The 25122-nt window shown below is 42.6% G+C and overlaps 2 non-coding genes across 2 annotated transcripts; both read left to right on the top strand.

Moving 5' to 3' along the window:
* Nucleotides 1-1120: 1120 nt before the first annotated feature.
* TRNAA-CGC (transfer RNA alanine (anticodon CGC)) lies at nt 1121-1193 on the top strand. The gene has a single exon. It is a non-coding gene; the product is annotated as a tRNA-Ala (tRNA).
* A 6720-nt stretch (nt 1194-7913) lies between these two features.
* TRNAA-CGC (transfer RNA alanine (anticodon CGC)) lies at nt 7914-7986 on the top strand. The gene has a single exon. It is a non-coding gene; the product is annotated as a tRNA-Ala (tRNA).
* Nucleotides 7987-25122: the final 17136 nt, after the last annotated feature.

Genomic DNA, 25122 nt, shown 5'->3' with positions numbered 1-25122 from the left:
CGAGGGTCTCGTACTGGCAGACTTGGTGTGTTTTGGTTGTATAAGAGGAACAATTATACAGCTGCCCGCTCATAATAAGTTCACGTGCTACGTGACGCCAAACATGCGCATAAGAGTGTTTTCACACTCGCCGTTTGGCTTATAGATGGCGCTGACTGTCACTCCTAATTCTAAATTCACATATAAACCCAAAAAAGTGGATGGAGGGAAGGCCGCTGTGGTAGCTCAGTGGTTAGAGCATCGAACGCGTTATTCGAAGGTCGTAGGGTCGATTCCTGCCCACGGCTGGTTATTTTTTCATCCACTTTTCTTTCTTCTTATTTACATTCCATTGGTTCTAATAACTTCCCCTGTACATTCCTTGGCATTACTGTCTGTTAGATCTCAATATTATTGTGTTAAAACACGGAAAACGAGCCCTTAGGTATACACTTCTTTCCATTATTTCATTGAATGAGGGTCTCGTACTGGCAGACTTGGTGTGTTTAGGTTGTATAAGAGGGACAATTATTCTGCTGCCGCTCTTAATAAGTTCACGTGCTACGTGACGCCAAACATGCGCATATGAGTGTTTTCACACTCGCAGTTTGGCTTATAGATGGCGCTGACTGTCACTCCTACTTCTAAATTCACATATAAACCCAAAAAAGTGGATGGAGGGAAGGCCGCTGTAGTAGCTCAGTGGTTAGAGCATCGAACGTGTTATTCGAAGGTCGAAGGTTCGATTCCTGCGCACGGCTGGTTATTTTCTCATCCACTTTTCTTTCTTCTTATTTACATTCCATTGGTTCTACTAACTTCCCCTGTACATTCTTTGGCATTACTGTCTGTTAGATCTCATTAATATTGTGTTAAAACACGGAAAACGAGCCCTTAGGTATACACTTCTTTCCTTATTTCATTGAACTAGGGTCTCGTACTGGCAGACTTGGTGTGTTTAGGTTGAATAAGAGGGACAATTAATCAGTTGCCCGCTCATAATAAGTTCACGTGCTACGTGACGTCAAACGTGCGCATAAGAATGTTTTCACACTCGCCGTTTGGCTTATAGATGGCGCTGACTGTCACTTCTACTTCTAAATTCACATATAAACCCAAAAAAGTGGATGGAAGGAAGGCCGCTGTGGTAGCTCAGTGGTTAGAGCATCGAACGCGCTATTCGAAGGTCGTAGGTTCGATTCCTGCCCATGGCTGGTTATTTTTTCATCCACTATTCTTTCTTCTTATTTACATTCCATTGGTTCTAATAACTTCCCTTGTACATTTCTTCGCATTACTGTGTGTTAGATCTCATTATTATTGTGTTAAGACACGGAAAACGCGCCCTTAGGTATACACTTTTTTCCCTTATTTCATTGAACGGGGGTCTCGTACTGGCAGACTTGGTGTGTTTAGGTTGTATAAGAGGGACAATTACACAGCTGCCCGCTCATAATAAGTTAACGTGCTACGTGACGCCTAACATGCGCATAAGAGTGTTTTTACACTCACCGTTTGCTTATAGAAGGCGCTGACTGTCACTCCTACTTCTAAATTCACATATAAACCTAAAAAGTGGATGGAGGGAAGGCCGCTGTGGTAGCTCAGTGGTTAGAGGATCGAATGCGTTATTCGAAGGTCGTAAGGTCGATTCCTGCCCACGGCTGGTTATTTTTTCATCCACCTTTCTTTCTTCCCATTTGCATTCCACCGGTTCTAATAACTTCCCCTGTACATTCCTTGGCATTACTGTCTGTTAGATCTCATTATTATTGTGTTAAGACACGGAAAACGCGCCCTTAGGTATACACTTTTTTTCCTTATTTCATTGAACGAGGGTTTCGTACTGGCAGACTTGGTGTGTTTAGGTTGTATAAGAGGGACAATTACACAGCTGCCCGCTCATAATAAGTTAACGTGCTACGTGACGCCTAACATGCGCGTAAGAGTGTTTTTACATTCACCGTTTGCTTATAGAAGGCGCTGACTGTCACTCCTCCTTCTAAATTCACACATAAACCTCAAAAGAGGATGGAATAAGGCCGCTGTGGTAGCTCAGTGGTTAGAGCATCGAACGCGTTATTCGAAGGTCGTAGGTTCAATTCCTGCCAACGGCTGGTTATTTTTTCATCCACTTTTCTTTCTTCCTATTTACATTCCATTGGTTTAAATAACTTCACCTGTACATTCCTTGGCATTACTGTGTGTTAGATCTCATTAATATTGTATTAAAACACGGAAAACGAGCCCTTATGTATACACTTCTTTCCCTTATTTCACTGAACGAGGGTCTCGTACTGGCAGACTTGGTGTGTTTAGGTTGAATAAGAGGGACAATTAATCAGCTGCCCGCTCATAATAAACTCATGTGCTACGTGACGACAAACATGCGCATAAGAGTGTTTTCACACTCGCTGTTTGGCTTATAGATGGCGCTGACTGTCACTCCTACTTCGAAATTCACTATAAACCCAAAAAAGTGGATGGAAGGAAGGCCGCTGTGGTAGCTCAGTGGTTAGAGCATCGAACGCGTTATTCGAAGGTCGTAGGGTCGATTCCTGCCTACGGCTGGTTATTTTTTCATCCACCTTTCTTTCTTCTTATTTACATTCCATTGGTTTTAATAACTTCCCCTGTACATTCCTTGGCATTATCGTCTGTTAGATCTCATTATTATTGTGTTAAGACACGGAAAACGCGCCCTTAGGTATACACTTTTTTCCCTTATTTCATTGAACGAGGGTCTCGTACTGGCAGGCTTGGTGTGTTTAGGTTGTATAAGAGGGACAATTACACAGCTGCCCGCTCATAATAAGTTAACGTGCTACGTGACGCCTAACATGCGCATAAGAGTGTTTTTATACTCACCGTTTCTTATAGAAGGTGCTGACTGTCACTCCTACCTCTAAATTCACATATAAACCTAAAAAGTGGACGGAGGGAAGGCCGCTGTGGTAGCTCAGTGGTTAGAACATCGAACGCGTTATTCGAAGGTCGTAGGTTCGATTCCTGCTCACGGCTGGTTATTTTTTCATCCACTTTTCTTTCTTCTTATTTACATTCCATTGGTTCTAATAACTTCCCCTGTACATTCCTTGGCATTACTGTCTGTTAGATCTCATTAATATTGTGTTAAAACACGGAAAACGAGCCCTTAGGTATACACTTTTTTCCCTTATTTCATTGAACGAGGGTCTCGTACTGGCAGGCTTGGTGTGTTTAGGTTGTATAAGAGGGACAATTACACAGCTGCCTGCTCATAATAAGTTCACGTGCTACGTGACGCCAAACATGCGCGTAAGAGTGTTGTCACACTCGCCGTTTGGCTTATAGATGGCGCTGACTGTCACTCCTACTTCTAAATTCACATATAAACCCAAAAAAGTGGATGGACGGAAGGCCGCTGTGGTATCTCAGTGGTTAGAGCATCGAACGCGTTATTCGAAGGTCGTAGGTTCGATTCCTGCCCACGGCTGGGTATTTTTTCATCCACTTTTCTTTCTTCTTATTTACATTCCATTGGTTCTAATAACTTCCCCTGTACATTCCTTGGCATTACTGTCTGTTAGATCTCATTAATATTGTGTTAAAACACGGAAAACTAGCCCTTAGGTATACACTTCTTTCCCTTATTTCATTGAATGAGGGTCTCGTACTGGCAGACTTGGTGTGTTTAGGTTGTATAAGAGGGACAATTATTCTGCTGCCCGCTCTCAATAAGTTCACGTCCTACGTGACGCCAAACATGCGCATATGAGTGTTTTCACACTCGCAGTTTGGCTTATAGATGGCGCTGACTGTCACTCCTACTTCTAAATTCACATATAAACCCAAAAAAGTGGATGGAGGAAAGGCCGCTGTAGTAGCTCAGTGGTTAGAGCATCGAACGTGTTATTCGAAGGTCGAAGGTTCGATTCCTGCGCACGGCTGGTTATTTTCTCATCCACTTTTCTTTCTTCTTATTTAGATTCCATTGGTTCTACTAACTTCCCCTGTACATTCTTTAGCATTACTGTCTGTTAGATCTCATTATATTGTGTTATAACACGGAAAACGAGCCCTTAGGTATACACTTCTTTCCTTATTTCATTGAACTAGGGTCTCGTACTGGCAGACTTGGTGTGTTTAGGTTGAATAAGAGGGACAATTATTCAGCTGCACGCTCATAATAAGTTCACGTGCTACGTGACGACAAACGTGCGCATAAGAGTGTTTTCACACTCGCTGTTTGGCTTATAGATGGCGCTGACTGTCACTTCTACTTCTAAATTCACATATAAACCCAAAAAAGTGGATGGAAGGAAGGCCGCTGTGGTAGCTCAGTGGTTAGAGCATCGAACGCGTTATTCGAAGGTCGTAGGTTCGATTCCTGCCCATGGCTGGTTATTTTTTCAACCACTATTCTTTCTTCTTATTTACATTTCATTGGTTCTAATAACTTCCCTTGTACATTTCTTTGCATTACTGTGTGTTAGATCTCATTATTATTGTGTTAAGACACGGAAAACGCGCCCTTAGGTATACACTTTTTTCCCTTATTTCATTGAACGGGGGTCTCGTACTGGCAGACTTGGTGTGTTTAGGATGTATGAGAGGGACAATTACACAGCTGCCCGCTCATAATAAGTTCACGTGCTACGTGACGCCAAACATGCGCATAAGAGTGTTTTCACACTCGCCGTTTGGCCTATAGATGGCACTGACTGTCACTCCTACTTCTAAATTCACATATAAACCTAAAAAGTGGATGGAGGGAAGGCCGCTGTGGTAGCTAAGTGGTTAGAGCATCGAACGCGTTATTCGAAGGTCGTAAGGTCGATTCCTGCCCACGGCTGGTTATTTTTTCATCCACCTTTCTTTCTTAATATTTACATTCCATTGGTTCTAATAACTTCCCCTGTACATTCCTTGGCATTACTGTCTGTTAGATCTCATTATTATTGTGTTAAGACACGGAAAACGCGCCCTTAGGTTTACACTTTTTTTCCTTATTTCATTGAACGAGGGTTTCGTACTGGCAGACTTGGTGTGTTTAGGTTGTATAAGAGGGACAATTACACAGCTGCCCGCTCATAATAAGTTAACGTGCTACGTGACGCCTAACATGCGCATAAGAGTGTTTTTACACTCACCGTTTGCTTATAGAAGGCGCTGACTGTCACTCCTACTTCTAAATTCACATATAAACCTAAAAAGTGGATGGAGGGAAGGCCGCTGTGGTAGCTCAATGGTTAGAGCATCGAACGCGTTATTGGAAGGTCGTAGGGTCGATTCCTGACCACGGCTGGTTATTTTTTTCGTCCACTTTTCTTTCTTCCTATTTACATTCCATTGGTTTTTAATAACTTCCCCTGTACATTCCTTGGCATTACTGTCTGTTAGATCTCATTATTATTGTGTTAAGACACGGAAAACGCGCCCTTAGGTATACACTTTTTTCCTTATTTCATTGAACGAGGGTTTTGTAATGGCAGACTTGGTGTGTTTAGGTTGAATAAGAGGGACAATTATTCAGCTGCCCGCTCATAATAAACTCATGTGCTACGTGACGACAAACATGCGCATAAGAGTGTTTTCACACTCACCGTTAGGCTTATAGATGGCGCTGACTGTCACTCCTACTTCTAAATTCACATATAAACCCAAAAAAGTGGATGGAGGGAAGGCCGCTGTAGTAGCTCAGTGGTTAGAGCATCGAACGTGTTATTCGAAGGTCGAAGGTTCGATTCCTGCGCACGGCTGGTTATTTTCTCATCCACTTTTCTTTCTTCTTATTTAGATTCCATTGGTTCTACTAACTTCCCCTGTACATTCTTTAGCATTACTGTCTGTTAGATCTCATTAATATTGTGTTAAAACACGGAAAACGAGCCCTTAGGTATACACTTCTTTCCTTATTTCATTGAACTAGGGTCTCGTACTGGCAGACTTGGTGTGTTTAGGTTGAATAAGAGGGACAATTAATCAGCTGCACGCTCATAATAAGTTAACGTGCTACGTGACGCCTAACATGCGCATAAGAGTGTTTTTACACTCACCGTTTGCTCATAGAAGGCGCTGACTGTCACTCCTACTTCTAAATTCACATATAAACCTAAAAAGTGGATGGAGGGAAGGCCGCTGTGGTAGCTCAATGGTTAGAGCATCGAACGCGTTATTCGAAGGTCGTAGGTTCGATTCCTGCCCATGGCTGGTTATTTTTTTCATCCACTATTCTTTCTTCTTATTTACATTCCATTGGTTCTAGTAACTTCCCTTGTACATTTATTCGCATTACTGTGTGTTAGATCTCATTATTATTGTGTTAAGACACGGAAAACGCGCCCTTAGGTATACACTTTTTTCCCTTATTTCATTGAACGGGGGTCTCGTACTGGCAGACTTGGTGTGTTTAGGATGTATGAGAGGGACAATTGCACAGCTGCCCGCTCATAATAAGTTCACGTGCTACGTGACGCCAAACATGCGCATAAGAGTGTTTTCACACTCGCCGTTTGGCCTATAGATGGCACTGACTGTCACTCCCACTTCTAAATTGACATATAAACCCAAAAAGTGGATGGAGGGAAGGCCGCTGTGGTAGCTCAGTGGTTAGAGCATCGAACGCGTTATTCGAAGGTCGTAGTGTCGATTCCTGCCCACGGCTGGTTATTTTTTCATCCACCTTTCTTTCTTCTTATTTACATTCCATTGGTTCTAATAACTTCCCCTGTACATTCCTTGGCATTACTGTCTGTTAGATCTCATTAATATTGTGTTAAGACACGGAAAATGAGCCCTTAGGTATACACTTCTTTTCCTTATTTCTTTGAACGAGGGTCTCGTACTGGCAGACTTGGTGTGTTTTGGTTGTATAAGAGGAACAATTATACAGCTGCCCGCTCATAATAAGTTCACGTGCTACGTGACGCCAAACATGCGCATAAGAGTGTTTTCACACTCGCCGTTTGGCTTTTAGATGGCTCTGACTGTCACTCCTAATTCTAAATTCACATATAAACCCAAAAAAGTGGGTGGAGGGAAGGCCGCTGTGGTAGCTCAGTGGTTAGAGCATCGAACGCGTTATTCGAAGGTCGTAGGGTCGATTCCTGCCCACGGCTGGTTATTTTTTCATCCACTTTTCTTTCTTCTTATTTACATTCCATTGGTTCTAATAACTTCCCCTGTACATTCCTTGGCATTACTGTCTGTTAGATCTCATTATTATTGTGTTAAAACACGGAAAACGAGCCCTTAGGTATACACTTCTTTCCATTATTTCATTGAATGAGGGTCTCGTACTGGCAGACTTGGTGTGTTTAGGTTGTATAAGAGGGACAATTATTCTGCTGCCCGCTCTTAATAAGTTCACGTGCTACGTGACGCCAAACATGCGCATATGAGTGTTTTCACACTCGCAGTTTGGCTTATAGATGGCGCTGACTGTCACTCCTACTTCTAAATTCACATATAAACCCAAAAAAGTGGATGGAGGGAAGGCCGCTGTAGTAGCTCAGTGGTTAGAGCATCGAACGTGTTATTCGAAGGTCGAAGGTTCGATTCCTGCGCACGGCTGGTTATTTTCTCATCCACTTTTCTTTCTTCTTATTTACATTCCATTGGTTCTACTAACTTCCCCTGTACATTCTTTGGCATTACTGTCTGTTAGATCTCATTAATATTGTGTTAAAACACGGAAAACTAGCCCTTAGGTATACACTTCTTTCCTTATTTCATTGAACTAGGGTCTCGTACTGGCAGACTTGGTGTGTTTAGGTTGAATAAGAGGGACAATTAATCAGTTGCCCGCTCATAATAAGTTCACGTGCTACGTGACGTCAAACGTGCGCATAAGAATGTTTTCACACTCGCCGTTTGGCTTATAGATGGCGCTGACTGTCACTTCTACTTCTAAATTCACATATAAACCCAAAAAAGTGGATGGAAGGAAGGCCGCTGTGGTAGCTCAGTGGTTAGAGCATCGAACGCGCTATTCGAAGGTCGTAGGTTCGATTCCTGCCCATGGCTGGTTATTTTTTCATCCACTATTCTTATTTCTTATTTACATTCCATTGGTTCTAATAACTTCCCTTGTACATTTCTTCGCAATACTGTGTGTTAGATCTCTTTATTATTGTGTTAAGACACGGAAAACGCGCCCTTAGGTATACACTTTTTTCCCTTATTTCATTGAACGGGGGTCTCGTACTGGCAGACTTGGTGTGTTTAGGTTGTATAAGAGGGACAATTACACAGCTGCCCGCTCATAATAAGTTAACGTGCTACGTGACGCCTAACATGCGCATAAGAGTGTTTTTACACTCACCGTTTGCTTATAGAAGGCGCTGACTGTCACTCCTACTTCTAAATTCACATATAAACCTAAAAAGTGGATGGAGGGAAGGCCGCTGTGGTAGCTCAGTGGTTAGAGCATCGAACGCGTTATTCGAAGGTCGTAAGGTCGATTCCTGCCCACGGCTGGTTATTTTTTCATCCACCTTTCTTTCTTCCTATTTGCATTCCACCGGTTCTAATAACTTCCCCTGTACATTCCTTGGCATTACTGTCTGTTAGATCTCATTATTATTGTGTTAAGACGCGGAAAACGCGCCCTTAGGTATACACTTTTTTTCCTTATTTCATTGAACGAGGGTTTCGTACTGGCAGACTTGGTGTGTTTAGGTTGTATAAGAGGGACAATTACACAGCTGCCCGCTCATAATAAGTTAACGTGCTACGTGACGCCTAACATGCGCGTAAGAGTGTTTTTACATTCACCGTTTGCTTATAGAAGGCGCTGACTGTCACTCCTTCTTCTAAATTCACACATAAACCTCAAAAGAGGATGGAATAAGGCCGCTGTGGTAGCTCAGTGGTTAGAGCATCGAACGCGTTATTCGAAGGTCGTAGGTTCAATTCCTGCCAACGGCTGGTTATTTTTTCATCCACTTTTCTTTCTTCCTATTTACATTCCATTGGTTTAAATAACTTCACCTGTACATTCCTTGGCATTACTGTGTGTTAGATCTCATTAATATTGTATTAAAACACGGAAAACGAGCCCTTATGTATACACTTCTTTCCCTTATTTCACTGAACGAGGGTCTCGTACTGGCAGACTTGGTGTGTTTAGGTTGAATAAGAGGGACAATTAATCAGCTGCCCGTTCATAATAAACTCATGTGCTACGTGACGACAAACATGCGCATAAGAGTGTTTTCACACTCGCTGTTTGGCTTATAGATGGCGCTGACTGTCACTCCTACTTCGAAATTCACTATAAACCCAAAAAAGTGGATGGAAGGAAGGCCGCTGTGGTAGCTCAGTGGTTAGAGCATCGAACGCGTTATTCGAAGGTCGTAGGGTCGATTCCTGCCTACGGCTGGTTATTTTTTCATCCACCTTTCTTTCTTCTTATTTACATTCCATTGGTTTTAATAACTTCCCCTGTACATTCCTTGGCATTATCGTCTGTTAGATCTCATTATTATTGTGTTAAGACACGGAAAACGCGCCCTTAGGTATACACTTTTTTCCCTTATTTCATTGAACGAGGGTCTCGTACTGGCAGGCTTGGTGTGTTTAGGTTGTATAAGAGGGACAATTACACAGCTGCCCGCTCATAATAAGTTAACGTGCTACGTGACGCCTAACATGCGCATAAGAGTGTTTTTACACTCACCGTTTCTTATAGAAGGTGCTGACTGTCACTCCTACCTCTAAATTCACATATAAACCTAAAAAGTGGACGGAGGGAAGGCCGCTGTGGTAGCTCAGTAGTTAGAACATCGAACGCGTTATTCGAAGGTCGTAGGTTCGATTCCTGCTCACGGCTGGTTATTTTTTCATCCACTTTTCTTTCTTCTTATTTACATTCCATTGGTTCTAATAACTTCCCCTGTACATTCCTTGGCATTACTGTCTGTTAGATCTCATTAATATTGTGTTAAAACACGGAAAACGAGCCCTTAGGTATACACTTTTTTCCCTTATTTCATTGAACGAGGGTCTCGTACTGGCAGGCTTGGTGTGTTTAGGTTGTATAAGAGGGACAATTACACAGCTGCCCGCTCATAATAAGTTCACGTGCTACGTGACGCCAAACATGCGCGTAAGAGTGTTGTCACACTCGCCGTTTGGCTTATAGATGGCGCTGACTGTCACTCCTACTTCTAAATTCACATATAAACCCAAAAAAGTGGATGGACGGAAAGCCGCTGTGGTATCTCAGTGGTTAGAGCATCGAACGCGTTATTCGAAGGTCGTAGGTTCGATTCCTGCCCACGGCTGGGTATTTTTTCATCCACTTTTCTTTCTTCTTATTTACATTCCATTGGTTCTAATAACTTCCCCTGTACATTCCTTGGCATTACTGTCTGTTAGATCTCATTAATATTGTGTTAAAACACGGAAAACTAGCCCTTAGGTATACACTTCTTTCCCTTATTTCATTGAATGAGGGTCTCGTACTGGCAGACTTGGTGTGTTTAGGTTGTATAAGAGGGACAATTATTCTGCTGCCCGCTCTCAATAAGTTCACGTCCTACGTGACGCCAAACATGCGCATATGAGTGTTTTCACACTCGCAGTTTGGCTTATAGATGGCGCTGACTGTCACTCCTACTTCTAAATTCACATATAAACCCAAAAAAGTGGATGGAGGAAAGGCCGCTGTAGTAGCTCAGTGGTTAGAGCATCGAACGTGTTATTCGAAGGTCGAAGGTTCGATTCCTGCGCACGGCTGGTTATTTTCTCATCCACTTTTCTTTCTTCTTATTTAGATTCCATTGGTTCTACTAACTTCCCCTGTACATTCTTTAGCATTACTGTCTGTTAGATCTCATTAATATTGTGTTATAACACGGAAAACGAGCCCTTAGGTATACACTTCTTTCCTTATTTCATTGAACTAGGGTCTCGTACTGGCAGACTTGGTGTGTTTAGGTTGAATAAGAGGGACAATTATTCAGCTGCACGCTCATAATAAGTTCACGTGCTACGTGACGACAAACGTGCGCATAAGAGTGTTTTCACACTCGCTGTTTGGCTTATAGATGGCGCTGACTGTCACTTCTACTTCTAAATTCACATATAAACCCAAAAAAGTGGATGGAAGGAAGGCCGCTGTGGTAGCTCAGTGGTTAGAGCATCGAACGCGTTATTCGAAGGTCGTAGGTTCGATTCCTGCCCATGGCTGGTTATTTTTTTATCCACTATTCTTTCTTCTTATTTACATTTCATTGGTTCTAATAACTTCCCTTGTACATTTCTTTGCATTACTGTGTGTTAGATCTCATTATTATTGTGTTAAGACACGGAAAACGCGCCCTTAGGTATACACTTTTTTCCCTTATTTCATTGAACGGGGGTCTCGTACTGGCAGACTTGGTGTGTTTAGGATGTATGAGAGGGACAATTACACAGCTGCCCACTCATAATAAGTTCACGTGCTACGTGACGCCAAACATGCGCATAAGAGTGTTTTCACACTCGCCGTTTGGCCTATAGATGGCACTGACTGTCACTCCCACTTCTAAATTGACATATAAACCCAAAAAGTGGATGGAGGGAAGGCCGCTGTGGTAGCTCAGTGGTTAGAGCATCGAACGCGTTATTCGAAGGTCGTAGTGTCGATTCCTGCCCACGGCTGGTTATTTTTTCATCCACCTTTCTTTCTTCTTATTTACATTCCATTGGTTCTAATAACTTCCCCTGTACATTCCTTGGCATTACTGTCTGTTAGATCTCATTAATATTGTGTTAAGACACGGAAAACGAGCCCTTAGGTCTACACTTCTTTCCCTTATTTCTTTGAACGAGGGTCTCGTACTGGCAGACTTGGTGTGTTTTGGTTGTATAAGAGGAACAATTATACAGCTGCCCGCTCATAATAAGTTCACGTGCTACGTGACGCCAAACATGCGCATAAGAGTGTTTTCACACTCGCCGTTTGGCTTATAGATGGCGCTGACTGTCACTCCTAATTCTAAATTCACATATAAACCCAAAAAAGTGGATGGAGGGAAGGCCGCTGTGGTAGCTCAGTGGTTAGAGCATCGAACGCGTTATTCGAAGGTCGTAGGTGCGATTCCTGCCCATGGCTGGTTATTTTTTCTTCCACTATTCTTTCTTCTTATTTACATTCCATTGGTTCTAATAACTTCCCTTGTACATTTCTTCGCATTACTGTGTGTTAGATCTCATTATTATTGTGTTAAGACACGGAAAACGCGCCCTTAGGTATACTTTTTTTTCCCTTATTTCATTGAACGGGGGTCTCGTACTGGCAGACTTGGTGTGTTTAGGTTGTATAAGAGGGACAATTACACAGCTGCCCGCTCATAATAAGTTAACGTGCTACGTGACGCCTAACATGCGCATAAGAGTGTTTTTACACTCGCTGTTTCTTATAGAAGGCGCTGAATGTCACTCCTACTTTAAAATTCACATATAAACCTAAAAAGTGGATGGAGGGAAGGCCGCTGTGGTAGCTCAGTGGTTAGAGCATCGAACGCGTTATTCGAAGGTCGTAGGTTCGATTCCTGACCACGGCTGGTTATTTTTTCGTCCACTTTTCTTTCTTCCTATTTACATTCCATTGGTTTTAATAACTTCCCCTGTACATTCCTTGGTATTACTGTCTGTTAGATCTCATTAATATTGTGATAAAACACGGAAAACGAGCCCTTAGGTGTACACTTCTTTCCCTTATATCATTGAACGAGGGTCTCGTACTGGCAGACTTGGTGTGTTTAGGTTGTATAAGAAGGACAATTACGCAGCTTCCCGCTCATAATAAGTTAACGTGCTACGTGACGCCTAACATGCGCATAAGAGTGTTTTTACACTCACCGTTTGCTTATAGAAGGCGCTGACTGTCACTCCTACTTCTAAATTCACATATAAACCTAAAAAGTGGATGGAGGGAAGGCCGCTGTGGTAGCTAAGTGGTTAGAGCATCGAACGCGTTATTCGAAGGTCGTAAGGTCGATTCCTGCCCACGGCTGGTTATTTTTTCATCCACCTTTCTTTCTTACTATTTACATTCCATTGGTTCTAATAACTTCCCCTGTACATTCCTTGGCATTACTGTCTGTTAGATCTCATTATTATTGTGTTAAGACACGGAAAACGCGCCCTTAGGTTTACACTTTTTTTCCTTATTTCATTGAACGAGGGTTTCGTACTGGCAGACTTGGTGTGTTTAGGTTGTATAAGAGGGACAATTACACAGCTGCCCGCTCATAATAAGTTAACGTGCTACGTGACGCCTAACATGCGCATAAGAGTGTTTTTACACTCACCGTTTGCTTATAGAAGGCGCTGACTGTCACTCCTACTTCTAAATTCACACATAAACCTCAAAAGAGGATGGAATAAGGCCGCTGTGGTAGCTCAGTGGTTAGAGCATCGAACGCGTTATTCGAAGGTCGTAGGTTCAATCCCTGCCAACGGCTGGTTATTTTTTCATCCACTTTTCTTTCTTCCTATTTACATTCCATTGGTTTAAATAACTTCACCTGTACATTCTTTGGCATTACTGTCTGTTAGATCTCATTATATTGTATTAAAACACGGAAAATGAGCCCTTAGGTATACACTTCTTTCCCTTATTTCACTGAACGAGGGTCTCGTACTGGCAGACTTGGTGTGTTTAGGTTGAATAAGAGGGACAATTAATCAGCTGCCCGCTCATAATAAACTCATGTGCTACGTGACGACAAACATGCGCATAAGAGGGTTTTCACACTCGCTGTTTGGCTTATAGATGGCGCTGACTGTCACTCCTACTTCTAAATTCACTATAAACCCAAAAAAGTGGATGGAAGGAAGGCCGCTGTGGTAGCTCAGTGGTTAGAGCATCGAACGCGTTATTCGAAGGTCGTAGGGTCGATTCCTGCCCACGGCTGGTTATTTTTTCATCCACCTTTCTTTCTTCTTATTTACTTTTTATTGGTTTTAATAACTACCCCTGTACATTCCTTGGCATTACCGTCTGTTAGATCTCATTATTATTGTGTTAAGACACGGAAAACGCGCCCTTAGGTATACACTTTTTTCCCTTATTTCATTGAACGAGGGTCTCGTACTGGCAGGCTTGGTGTGTTTAGGTTGTATAAGAGGGACAATTACACAGCTGCCCGCTCATAATAAGTTAACGTGCTACGTGACGCCTAACATGCGCATAAGAGTGTTTTTACACTCACCGTTTCTTATAGAAGGCGCTGACTGTCACTCCTACCTCTAAATTCACATATAAACCTAAAAAGTGGACGGAGGGAAGGCCGCTGTGGTAGCTCAGTGGTTAGAGCATCGAACGCGTTATTCGAAGGTCGTAGGTTCGATTCCTGCCGACGGCTGGTTATTTTTTCATCCACTTTTTTTTCTTCTTATTTACATTCCATTGGTTCTACTAACTTCCCCTGTACATTCTTTGGCATTACTGTCTGTTAGATCTCATTATTATTGTGTTAAAACACGGAAAACGAGCCCTTAGGTATACACTTCTTTCCTTATTTCATTGAACTAGGGTCTCGTACTGGCAGACTTGGTGTGTTTTGGTTGAATAAGAGGGACAATTAATCAGCTGCCCGCTCATAATAAGTTCACGTGCTACGTGACGACAAACGTGCGCATAAGAGTGTTTTCACACTCGCCGTTTGGCTTATAGATGGCGCTGACTGTCACTTCTACTTCTAAATTCACATATAAACCCAAAAAAGTGGATGGAGGGAAGGCCACTGTAGCAGCTCAGTGGTTAGAGCATCGAACGTGTTATTCGAAGGTCGAAGGTTCGATTCCTGCCCACGGCTGGTTATTTTTTCATCCACTATTCTTTTTTCTTATTTACATTCCATTGGTTCTAATAACCTCCCTTGTACATTTCTTCGCATTACTGTGTGTTAGATCTCATTATTATTGTGTTAAGACACGGAAAACGCGCCCTTAGGTATACACTTTTTTCCCTTATTTCATTGAACGGGGGTCTCGTACTGGCAGACTTGGTGTGTTTAGGTTGTATAAGAGGGACAATTACACAGCTGCCCGCTCATAATAAGATAACGTGCTACGTGACGCCTAACATGCGCATAAGAGTGTTTTTACACTCGCTGTTTCTTATAGAAGGCGCTGACTGTCACTCCTACTTCTAAATTCACATATAAACCTAAAAAGTGGATGGAGGGAAGGCCGCTGTGGTAGCTCAGTGGTTAGAGCATCGAACGCGTTATTCGAAGGTCGTAGAGTCGATTCCTGCCCACGGCTGGTTATTTTTTCATCCACCTTTCTTTCTTCTTATTTATATTCCATTGGTTATAATAACTTCCCCTGTACATTCCTTGGCATTACTGTCTGTTAGATCTCATTAATATTGTGTTAAAACACGGAAAACGAGCCCTTAGGTATACACTTCTTTTCCTTATTTCAGTGAAAGAGGGTCCCGTACTGGCAGACTTGGTGTGTTCAGGTTGAATAAGAGGGACAATATATCAGCTGCCCGCTCATAATAAGTTCACGTGCTACGTGACGACAAACATGCGCATAAGAGTGTTGTCACACTCGCCGTTTGGCTTATAGATGGCGCTGACTGTCACTCCTACTTCTAAATTCACATATTAACCCAAAAAAGTGGATGGACGGAAGGCCGCTGTGGTAGCTCAGTGGTTAGAGCATCGAACGCGTTATTCGAAGGTCGTAGGGTTGATTCCTGCCCACGGCTGGTTATTTTTTCATCCACTGTTCTTTCTTCTTATTTACATTCCATTGGTTCTAATAACTTCCCCTGTACATTCCTTGGCATTACTGTCTGTTAGATCTCATTAATATTGTGTTAAAACACGGAAAACGCGCCCTTAGGTATACACTTTTTTCCCTTATTTCATTGAACGGGGGTGTCGTACTGGCAGACTTGGTGTGTTTAGGTTGTATAAGAGGGACAATTACAAAGCTTCCCGCTCATAATGAGTTAACGTGCTACGTGACGCCTAACATGCGCATAAGAGTGTTTTTACACTCACCGTTTGCTTATAGAAGGCGCTGACTGTCACTCCTACTTCTAAATTCACACATAAACCTCAAAAGAGGATGGAATAAAACCGCTGTGGTAGCTCAGTGGTTAGAGCATCGAACGCGTTATTCGAAGGTCGTAGGTTCAATTCCTGCCAACGGCTGGTTATTTTTTCATCCACTTTTCTTTCTTCCTATTTACATTCTATTAGTTTAAATAACTTCACCTGTACATTCCTTGGCATTACTGTCTGTTAGATCTCATTAATATTGTATTAAAACACGGAAAACGAGCCCTTAGGTATACACTTCTTTCCCTTATTTCACTGAACGAGGGTCTCGTACTGGCAGACTTGGTGTGCTTAGGTTGAATAAGAGGGACAATTAATCAGCTGCCCGCTCATAATAAACTCATGTGCTACGTGACGACAAACATGCGCATAAGAGTGTTTTGTTTTCACACTCGCTGTTTGGCTTATGGCGCTGACTGTCACTCCTACTTCTAAATTCACTATAAACCCAAAAAAGTGGATGGAAGGAAGGCCGCTGTGGTAGCTCAGTGGTTAGAGCATCGAACGCGTTATTCGAAGGTCGTAGGGTCGATTCCTGCCTACGGCTGGTTATTTTTTCATCCACCTTTCTTTCTTCTTATTTACATTCCATTGGCTTTAATAACTTCCCCTGTACATTCCTTGGCATTACCGTCTGTTAGATCTCATTATTATTGTGTTAAGACACGGAAAACGCGCCCTTAGGTATACACTTTTTTCCCTTATTTCATTGAACGAGGGTCTCGTACTGGCAGGCTTGGTGTGTTTAGGTTGTATAAGAGGGACAATTACACAGCGGCCCGCTCATAATAAGTTAACGTGCTACGTGACGCCTAACATGCGCATAAGAGTGTTTTTACACTCACCGTTTCTTATAGAAGGCGCTGACTGTCACTCCTACCTCTAAATTCACATATAAACCTAAAAAGTGGACGGAGAGAAGGCCGCTGTGGTAGCTCAGTGGTTAGAACATCGAACGCGTTATTCGAAGGTCGTAGGTTCGATTCCTGCCCACGGCTGGTTATTTTTTCATCCACTTTTCTTTCTTCTTATTTACATTTCATTGGTTCTAATAACTTCCCCTGTACATTCCTTGGCATTACTGTCTGTTAGATCTCATTAATATTGTGTTAAAACACGGAAAACGAGCCCTTAGGTATACACTTTTTTCCCTTATTTCATTGAACGAGGGTCTCGTACTGGCAGGCTTGGTGTGTTTAGGTTGTATAAGAGGGACAATTACACAGCTGCCCGCTCAAAATAAGTTCACGTGCTACGTGACGCCAAACATGCGCATAAGAGTGTTGTCACACTCGCCGTTTGGCTTATAGATGGCGCTGACTGTCACTCCTACTTCTAAATTCACATATAACCCCAAAAGAAGTGGATGGACGGAAGGCCGCTGTGGTCGCTCAGTGGTTAGAGCATAGAACGCGTTATTCGAAGGTCGTAGGGTCGATTCCTGCCCACGGCTGGTTATTTTTTCATCCACTTTTCTTTCTTCTTATTTACATTCCATTGGTTCTAATAACTTCCGCTGTACATTCCTTGGCATTACTGTCTGTTAGATCTCATTAGTATTGTGTTAAAACAAGGAAAACTAGCCCTTAGGTATACACTTCTTTCCCTTATTTCATTGAACGAGGGTCTCGTACTGGCAGACTTGGTGTGTTTAGGTTGTATAAGAGGGACAATTATTCTGCTGCCCGCTCTTAATAGGTTCACGTGCTACGTGACGCCAAACATGCGCATATGAGTGTTTTCACACTCGCAGTTGGGCTTATAGATGGCGCTGACTGTCACTCCTACTTCTAAATTCACATATAAACCCAAAAAAGTGGATGGAGGGAAGGCCGCTGTAGTAGCTGTGTGGTCAGAGCATCGAACGTGTTATTCGAAGGTCGAAGGTTCGATTCCTGCGCACGGCTGGTTATTTTCTCATCCACTTTTCTTTCTTCTTATTTAGATTCCATTGGTTCTACTAACTTCCCCTGTACATTCTTTAGCATTACTGTCTGTTAGATCTCATTATATTGTGTTAAAACACGGAAAACGAGCCCTTAGGTGTACACTTCTTTCCTTATTTCATTGAACAAGGGTCTCGTACTGGCAGACTTGGTGTGTTTAGGTTGAATAAGAGGGACAATTAATCAGCTGCACGCTCATAATAAGTTCACGTGCTACGTGACGACAAACGTGCGCATAAGAGTGTTTTCACACTCGCCGTTTGGCTTATAGATGGCGCTGACTGTCACTTCTACTTCTAAATTCACATATAAACCCAAAAAAGTGGATGGAAGGAAGGCCTCTGTGGTAGCTCAGTGGTTAGAGCATCGAACGCGTTATTCGAAGGTCGTAGATTCGATTCCTGCCCATGGCTGGTTATTTTTTCATCCACTATTCTTTCTTCTTATTTACATTCCATTGGTTCTAATAACTTCCCTTGTACATTTCTTCGCATTACTGTGTGTTAGATCTCATTATTATTGTGTTAAAACACGGAAAACGCGCCCTTAGGTATACACTTTTTCTCTTATTTCATTGAACGGGGGTCTCGTACTGGCAGACTTGGTGTGTTTAGGATGTATAAGAGGGACAATTACACAGCTGCCCGCTCATAATAAGTTCACGTGCTACGTGACGCCAAACATGCGCATAAGAGTGTTTTCACACTCGCCGTTTGGCCTATAGATGGCACTGACTGTCACTCCCACTTCTAAATTGACATATAAACCCAAAAAGTGGATGGAGGGAAGGCCGCTGTGGTAGCTCAGTGATTAGAGCATCGAACGCGTTATTCGAAGGTCGTAGGGTCGATTCCTGCCCACGGCTGGTTATTTTTTCATCCACTGTTCTTTCTTCTTATTTACATTCCATTGGTTCTAATAACTTCCCCTGTACATTCCTTGGCATTACTGTCTGTTAGATCTCATTAATATTGTGTTAAAACACGGAAAACGCGCCCTTAGGTATACACTTTTTTCCCTTATTTCATTGAACGGGGGTCTCGTACTGGCAGACTTGGTGTGTTTAGGTTGTATAAGAGGGACAATTACAAAGCTTCCTGCTCATAATGAGTTAACGTGCTACGTGACGCCTAACATGCGCATAAGAGTGTTTTTACACTCACCGTTTGCTTATAGAAGGCGCTGACTGTCACTCCTACTTCTAAATTCACACATAAACCTCAAAAGAGGATGGAATAAAACCGCTGTGGTAGCTCAGTGGTTAGAGCATCGAACGCGTTATTCGAAGGTCGTAGGTTCAATTCCTGCCAACGGCTGGTTATTTTTTCATCCACTTTTCTTTCTTCCTATTTACATTCTATTAGTTTAAATAACTTCACCTGTACATTCCTTGGCATTACTGTCTGTTAGATCTCATTAATATTGTATTAAAACACGGAAAACGAGCCCTTAGGTATACACTTCTTTCCCTTATTTCACTGAACGAGGGTCTCGTACTGGCAGACTTGGTGTGCTTAGGTTGAATAAGAGGGACAATTAATCAGCTGCCCGCTCATAATAAACTCATGTGCTACGTGACGACAAACATGCGCATAAGAGTGTTTTGTTTTCACACTCGCTGTTTGGCTTATGGCGCTGACTGTCACTCCTACTTCTAAATTCACTATAAACCCAAAAAAGTGGATGGAAGGAAGGCCGCTGTGGTAGCTCAGTGGTTAGAGCATCGAACGCGTTATTCGAAGGTCGTAGGGTCGATTCCTGCCTACGGCTGGTTATTTTTTCATCCACCTTTCTTTCTTCTTATTTACATTCCATTGGCTTTAATAACTTCCCCTGTACATTCCTTGGCATTACCATCTGTTAGATCTCATTATTATTGTGTTAAGACACGGAAAACGCGCCCTTAGGTATACACTTTTTTCCCTTATTTCATTGAACGAGGGTCTCGTACTGGAAGGCTTGGTGTGTTTAGGTTGTATAAGAGGGACAATTACACAGCGGCCCGCTCATAATAAGTTAACGTGCTACGTGACGCCTAACATGCGCATAAGAGTGTTTTTACACTCACCGTTTCTTATAGAAGGCGCTGACTGTCACTCCTACCTCTAAATTCACATATAAACCTAAAAAGTGGACGGAGAGAAGGCCGCTGTGGTAGCTCAGTGGTTAGAACATCGAACGCGTTATTCGAAGGTCGTAGGTTCGATTCCTGCCCACGGCTGGTTATTTTTTCATCCACTTTTCTTTCTTCTTATTTACATTTCATTGGTTCTAATAACTTCCCCTGTACATTCCTTGGCATTACTGTCTGTTAGATCTCATTAATATTGTGTTAAAACACGGAAAACGAGCCCTTAGGTATACACTTTTTTCCCTTATTTCATTGAACGAGGGTCTCGTACTGGCAGGCTTGGTGTGTTTAGGTTGTATAAGAGGGACAATTACACAGCTGCCCGCTCAAAATAAGTTCACGTGCTACGTGACGCCAAACATGCGCATAAGAGTGTTGTCACACTCGCCGTTTGGCTTATAGATGGCGCTGACTGTCACTCCTACTTCTAAATTCACATATAACCCCAAAGAAGTGGATGGACGGAAGGCCGCTGTGGTCGCTCAGTGGTTAGAGCATCGAACGCGTTATTCGAAGGTCGTAGGTTCGATTCCTGCCCACGGCTGGTTATTTTTTCATCCACTTTTCTTTCTTCTTATTTACATTCCATTGGTTCTAATAACTTCCGCTGTACATTCCTTGGCATTACTGTCTGTTAGATCTCATTAGTATTGTGTTAAAACAAGGAAAACTAGCCCTTAGGTATACACTTCTTTCCCTTATTTCATTGAACGAGGGTCTCGTACTGGCAGACTTGGTGTGTTTAGGTTGTATAAGAGGGACAATTATTCTGCTGCCCGCTCTTAATAGGTTCACGTGCTACGTGACGCCAAACATGCGCATATGAGTGTTTTCACACTCGCAGTTGGGCTTATAGATGGCGCTGACTGTCACTCCTACTTCTAAATTCACATATAAACCCAAAAAAGTGGATGGAGGGAAGGCCGCTGTAGTAGCTGTGTGGTCAGAGCATCGAACGTGTTATTCGAAGGTCGAAGGTTCGATTCCTGCGCACGGCTGGTTATTTTCTCATCCACTTTTCTTTCTTCTTATTTAGATTCCATTGGTTCTACTAACTTCCCCTGTACATTCTTTAGCATTACTGTCTGTTAGATCTCATTATATTGTGTTAAAACACGGAAAACGAGCCCTTAGGTGTACACTTCTTTCCTTATTTCATTGAACAAGGGTCTCGTACTGGCAGACTTGGTGTGTTTAGGTTGAATAAGAGGGACAATTAATCAGCTGCACGCTCATAATAAGTTCACGTGCTACGTGACGACAAACGTGCGCATAAGAGTGTTTTCACACTCGCCGTTTGGCTTATAGATGGCGCTGACTGTCACTTCTACTTCTAAATTCACATATAAACCCAAAAAAGTGGATGGAAGGAAGGCCTCTGTGGTAGCTCAGTGGTTAGAGCATCGAACGCGTTATTCGAAGGTCGTAGATTCGATTCCTGCCCATGGCTGGTTATTTTTTCATCCACTATTCTTTCTTCTTATTTACATTCCATTGGTTCTAATAACTTCCCTTGCACATTTCTTCGCATTACTGTGTGTTAGATCTCATTATTATTGTGTTAAAACACGGAAAACGCGCCCTTAGGTATACACTTTTTCTCTTATTTCATTGAACGGGGGTCTCGTACTGGCAGACTTGGTGTGTTTAGGATGTATAAGAGGGACAATTACACAGCTGCCCGCTCATAATAAGTTCACGTGCTACGTGACGCCAAACATGCGCATAAGAGTGTTTTCACACTCGCCGTTTGGCCTATAGATGGCACTGACTGTCACTCCCACTTCTAAATTGACATATAAACCCAAAAAGTGGATGGAGGGAAGGCCGCTGTGGTAGCTCAGTGGTTAGAGCATCGAACGCGTTATTCGAAGGTCGTAGGGTCGATTCCTGCCCACGGCTGGTTATTTTTTCATCCACTGTTCTTTCTTCTTATTTACATTCCATTGGTTCTAATAACTTCCCCTGTACATTCCTTGGCATTACTGTCTGTTAGATCTCATTAATATTGTGTTAAAACACGGAAAACGCGCCCTTAGGTATACACTTTTTTCCCTTATTTCATTGAACGGGGGTCTCGTACTGGCAGACTTGGTGTGTTTAGGTTGTATAAGAGGGACAATTACAAAGCTTCCTGCTCATAATGAGTTAACGTGCTACGTGACGCCTAACATGCGCATAAGAGTGTTTTTACACTCACCGTTTGCTTATAGAAGGCGCTGACTGTCACTCCTACTTCTAAATTCACACATAAACCTCAAAAGAGGATGGAATAAAACCGCTGTGGTAGCTCAGTGGTTAGAGCATCGAACGCGTTATTCGAAGGTCGTAGGTTCAATTCCTGCCAACGGCTGGTTATTTTTTCATCCACTTTTCTTTCTTCCTATTTACATTCTATTAGTTTAAATAACTTCACCTGTACATTCCTTGGCATTACTGTCTGTTAGATCTCATTAATATTGTATTAAAACACGGAAAACGAGCCCTTAGGTATACACTTCTTTCCCTTATTTCACTGAACGAGGGTCTCGTACTGGCAGACTTGGTGTGCTTAGGTTGAATAAGAGGGACAATTAATCAGCTGCCCGCTCATAATATACTCATGTGCTACGTGACGACAAACATGCGCATAAGAGTGTTTTGTTTTCACACTCGCTGTTTGGCTTATGGCGCTGACTGTCACTCCTACTTCTAAATTCACTATAAACCCAAAAAAGTGGATGGAAGGAAGGCCGCTGTGGTAGCTCAGTGGTTAGAGCATCGAACGCGTTATTCGAAGGTCGTAGGGTCGATTCCTGCCTACGGCTGGTTATTTTTTCATCCACCTTTCTTTCTTCTTATTTACATTCCATTGGCTTTAATAACTTCCCCTGTACATTCCTTGGCATTACCGTCTGTTAGATCTCATTATTATTGTGTTAAGACACGGAAAACGCGCCCTTAGGTATACACTTTTTTCCCTTATTTCATTGAACGAGGGTCTCGTACTGGCAGGCTTGGTGTGTTTAGGTTGTATAAGAGGGACAATTACACAGCGGCCCGCTCATAATAAGTTAACGTGCTACGTGACGCCTAACATGCGCATAAGAGTGTTTTTACACTCACCGTTTCTTATAGAAGGCGCTGACTGTCACTCCTACCTCTAAATTCACATATAAACCTAAAAAGTGGACGGAGAGAAGGCCGCTGTGGTAGCTCAGTGGTTAGAACATCGAACGCGTTATTCGAAGGTCGTAGGTTCGATTCCTGCCCACGGCTGGTTATTTTTTCATCCACTTTTCTTTCTTCTTATTTACATTTCATTGGTTCTAATAACTTCCCCTGTACATTCCTTGGCATTACTGTCTGTTAGATCTCATTAATATTGTGTTAAAACACGGAAAACGAGCCCTTAGGTATACACTTTTTTCCCTTATTTCATTGAACGAGGGTCTCGTACTGGCAGGCTTGGTGTGTTTAGGTTGTATAAGAGGGACAATTACACAGCTGCCCGCTCAAAATAAGTTCACGTGCTACGTGACGCCAAACATGCGCATAAGAGTGTTGTCACACTCGCCGTTTGGCTTATAGATGGCGCTGACTGTCACTCCTACTTCTAAATTCACATATAACCCCAAAGAAGTGGATGGACGGAAGGCCGCTGTGGTCGCTCAGTGGTTAGAGCATCGAACGCGTTATTCGAAGGTCGTAGGTTCGATTCCTGCCCACGGCTGGTTATTTTTTCATCCACTTTTCTTTCTTCTTATTTACATTCCATTGGTTCTAATAACTTCCGCTGTACATTCCTTGGCATTACTGTCTGTTAGATCTCATTAGTATTGTGTTAAAACAAGGAAAACTAGCCCTTAGGTATACACTTCTTTCCCTTATTTCATTGAACGAGGGTCTCGTACTGGCAGACTTGGTGTGTTTAGGTTGTATAAGAGGGACAATTATTCTGCTGCCCGCTCTTAATAGGTTCACGTGCTACGTGACGCCAAACATGCGCATATGAGTGTTTTCACACTCGCAGTTGGGCTTATAGATGGCGCTGACTGTCACTCCTACTTCTAAATTCACATATAAACCCAAAAAAGTGGATGGAGGGAAGGCCGCTGTAGTAGCTGTGTGGTCAGAGCATCGAACGTGTTATTCGAAGGTCGAAGGTTCGATTCCTGCGCACGGCTGGTTATTTTCTCATCCACTTTTCTTTCTTCTTATTTAGATTCCATTGGTTCTACTAACTTCCCCTGTACATTCTTTAGCAGTACTGTCTGTTAGATCTCATTATATTGTGTTAAAACACGGAAAACGAGCCCTTAGGTGTACACTTCTTTCCTTATTTCATTGAACAAGGGTCTCGTACTGGCAGACTTGGTGTGTTTAGGTTGAATAAGAGGGACAATTAATCAGCTGCACGCTCATAATAAGTTCACGTGCTACGTGACGACAAACGTGCGCATAAGAGTGTTTTCACACTCGCCGTTTGGCTTATAGATGGCGCTGACTGTCACTTCTACTTCTAAATTCACATATAAACCCAAAAAAGTGGATGGAAGGAAGGCCTCTGTGGTAGCTCAGTGGTTAGAGCATCGAACGCGTTATTCGAAGGTCGTAGATTCGATTCCTGCCCATGGCTGGTTATTTTTTCATCCACTATTCTTTCTTCTTATTTACATTCCATTGGTTCTAATAACTTCCCTTGTACAATTCTTCGCATTACTGTGTGTTAGATCTCATTATTATTGTGTTAAAACACGGAAAACGCGCCCTTAGGTATACACTTTTTCTCTTATTTCATTGAACGGGGGTCTCGTACTGGCAGACTTGGTGTGTTTAGGATGTATAAGAGGGACAATTACACAGCTGCCCGCTCATAATAAGTTCACGTGCTACGTGACGCCAAACATGCGCATAAGAGTGTTTTCACACTCGCCGTTTGGCCTATAGATGGCACTGACTGTCACTCCCACTTCTAAATTGACATATAAACCCAAAAAGTGGATGGAGGGAAGGCCGCTGTGGTAGCTCA

This window comes from Rhipicephalus microplus, chromosome 4 (assembly GCF_043290135.1).
Source record: "Rhipicephalus microplus isolate Deutch F79 chromosome 4, USDA_Rmic, whole genome shotgun sequence".
NCBI classification, from domain to species: Eukaryota; Metazoa; Arthropoda; class Arachnida; order Ixodida; family Ixodidae; genus Rhipicephalus; species Rhipicephalus microplus.
Note: the sequence above shows the minus strand (reverse complement) of the source record. Positions and strands in the feature narration are given on the sequence as shown.